The following is a 3,525-nucleotide window of genomic DNA, read 5'->3' as shown; positions in this document are numbered from 1 at the left end:
ATAATGAAGAACAAAATAATTCTGTTCTCTCAAACTGATGCGAGAACTGTTTTCTGTTTGAAACAAAATACTTTATGAAAAACGCAAATTTCTGAGTCATTTCCTAATGTTAGACGCAAAATAATTTCCTATCTAGGCAAATTCAGAAAACAAAGTACTGTGGATGGATATTAAACACCTGTTAGAGAGATATTACGTTACAATAGCCATCGTTTTCTGTGACGTGTGTCCAGCCACATGCGGAAACAATATGAACGTAGTACTAAAAGACAATTAACTAAACAAACACTTAATTTAACTACAACTCTGCTCAGAAATATCTTGAGATACGAGTATTAATTCAATACCAAGATATAAATTAATGATAAGGAAACGAATTTGTTCAACTGTGCTTATGGTATCGTATTTGTCCTCATATCAACGCATTGTGTGTGTGTGTGTGTGTATATACAGCATAACTAAAATTTTCATCTGATTTTGAACAAAGTTGGTAGAAATATTGAATGTTCCTCAAGAACCACTTAATTAAGTTCTGATGATTGTAGGTGAAAGGTAAGGTACACACTGAAAGTCAACTACTTTGTATCGTGGAAGCAAATTTGTTTTTCTCAAAAACGGTCAAAACTGGAGAACAGTTTAACACAGAAAGAGGATCTTTGCACCTAAACCTCAATTTTTAAAGGTGATGGAATTTTTTATGCAACTTTTATGTTAATTGCTAAAAAGACGAAATATTGTAGTGTGAGGGTTGCATTGTGTAAGAGTCTTTCTTGTTTCTCATGCAACGAGTAGCCGTGTTTGTGGGATACAAATATGTAGACAAACAAAAATCACAAATCTATAGCACTTCATTCCTTTCTAATAATTATACCGGCTAGTGCAGTAATTTGTTTGAATCACATACTGTTACAAAAAATCATAGTTCTCGAGTTAAAACCAATTAACTTTGGTTCGTACTGATCACAAGTCTTGTCATTAGCACATCAGTTATGTTGTGTAGTTGATTTAAAATTTTACGTCTTTTTCTGTGTGTATTATGAGCAAAAAGTATGTGATGGTATCTTAAAAATGCCTCACCTGAATCTGTCTTTTCACGTATATGAAGACGTTGTTAAATCTATACTTTCTTTCCTTCTATTTGAGCATGATGCTTCCTTAACATTTTAACTGGATGCCCTATTATAGCAATTAATATAGATATTCTGACTTCTCTCCATTCGTTATCTAACAGTTAGTTACTAATATATTTTATGATACACTTTGAATTTTACTAGTAATGAAACTTCAGTGATCATAGATCGTCATTTATTAATAATTACTACTGCTGAAAATACTTGTCTTGCAAGAATCTGGCTGAATTAAAGGTTTGTTGTCACCTCAGCTACTGGTTCTTATATCTTTGTATTACGGTCTTCTTTAGAACTCTTTTAACATTGTTTTATTAGATTGTCCAGTTAATTAACATCGGCATTCACGACCCCTGTGACCCTGTGAAATGCAATTAAGGTACTCTTCTTACTGACGATACTCTCCCTTAAAGAAATCTGGTAATACATCTTTAAAAACCACATATAAGATAACATTTTATACTATTCTTTTTCTTCCCCTGTTCTACCATTATATCCCATTTTTTCTACATTGTCAATTCTGCCTATTTCTTTTCTGGTTTATTGAATTAATTAAAAATATATCTTAGCTAATAATGTTGTGTCGGAAGGATTAATGTGATTTATGTTCAAGCGCATTACAGTACTGATTAGTCATTTCTCGTAGTTTAAATGTGTTTTGTATTGACAGATTACTTGGATGTACATAAGCTCTTCTTTATCTGACTCTTAACTCTTACATCTTATGTCCATAAGATTCTGTTGAATTAACAGAGTTAATATCTTTTGTTTTTTTTAACGTTAAACAGAAAGCTACACAATGGGCTATATGTGCTCTGCCCAACAACGGGTATCGTAACCCGGTTTCTAGCTTATTGTACTTATAAAGCTTCCTAAGTCGGTATCTTAGATATTAATGGTATGAATCAAAATTTCACTATTTCAACGAAATTTCTTCTAAATAAGTAAGTGACTTTTCCAGACAAGCATACAGAAAAAATCACGAACTTTATCGCTTTAATTCTTTTACTAAACTCTTCCGTTTGGTGTTGCAAAGATTCCTTTCTTGTACCGAAAAGTATACTAGTATGTATATAACTGATGTCGCGCTACTTTGGGCTAATAAAAAGTTTTGAGGGTAGGTTGGTAGAGATACTGATGAGTAATAAAATCGAATAGGTTTTTCGCACACATCACGCTTGGTATCACTGGCGCAAAAAATATAGTTCACAAATGGAAACAAATAAGTATAATAATAACTTTTAACTTTTATAAAGACAATTATGGGTCCATATATAAGTAAAATAGCTAACTAGAGTAATACAAAAAGTTATAATACTCCAAAAAAATTTAAACAAGAAAGTCAAAACTGCAAAAACAGAGTTTCTTAAAATGCAAAATCTGTTATTCCTATTTTAGCTCAGACTAACATAATTACAGTAATTTGCCAGATATTTTTTTATGTTATTTTAAATAACTTTTTCTCTGTAGTTTTGACTTTCTTTTTTCAATACTTTTCTATTTTCAGTATTACTATATCTAGCTAGTTTACGTATATATCGATATTAAATAATAGATTGAACAATCGCCTAGCTTTTGATATTTTTATTTAGAGAAGGATGACGTTTCGAGCTAGCCTTTATTCGTCAGATCCTACAGCTTTAAATAGAAATATTAAAAAAAGCTTATAATTGTTCAACCTGTTATTTAATTTCGATATTTTTGTTGCCTACGCGGTTTTAACTGTATATTTCTACGTTTATATCGATCCCTACTTATCTTTACAAAATTAAACTATTTTTATTATATTCGTATTATTCTGATTGATATTTATGTTTGAGGTTTGTTTTCTTCTTTTTTCTGATAATAATATGTCCCTTTGTAATTTAGCCTTAACTCACCATAAGTCTTAATAAATACTTTTGTTTCTCCTGCACTCCTTAAAGTTAGTAGTCTGAAATGTTCTTTACTTCGTCTACTGCACCTAAGAAACTCTTTACTTCCTATTTTACTTTTTTTTTAAATAACGATATCATTTTTGCAATTATCATAGAACAACCTGTTCTCGAGTTTACGGAATACCTGTAAAAAGGTGCACAACTAAATCAGAAGTTCTGGAATATGTTGAGATTGAAGTAACGTTTGTATTTAAGGTTTACTATAATCTTCAGGGGCTTTTTTATATCAATACATACACACACGCAAACACACCCATAGCCATTCTAAAATACCCAACTCTAGATCTTCTACTGTACCAGTTCGTAACTGGTTGTATACTTAGAACGTGATACTGTACATGAGATTGTTTCAACAATCTAAAATTATATCTTACAAATATTACAAGTAATATTTATGTAAAGATTATGAATACAGAAAGTGACAACATATTGTTACGTCTCCGTTTGTTAATTGATTTTCC

The sequence above is a fragment of the Limulus polyphemus genome, unplaced genomic scaffold (assembly GCF_000517525.1).
Source record: "Limulus polyphemus unplaced genomic scaffold, Limulus_polyphemus-2.1.2 Scaffold7326, whole genome shotgun sequence".
Lineage (NCBI taxonomy): Eukaryota > Metazoa > Arthropoda > Merostomata > Xiphosura > Limulidae > Limulus > Limulus polyphemus.
Note: the sequence above shows the minus strand (reverse complement) of the source record.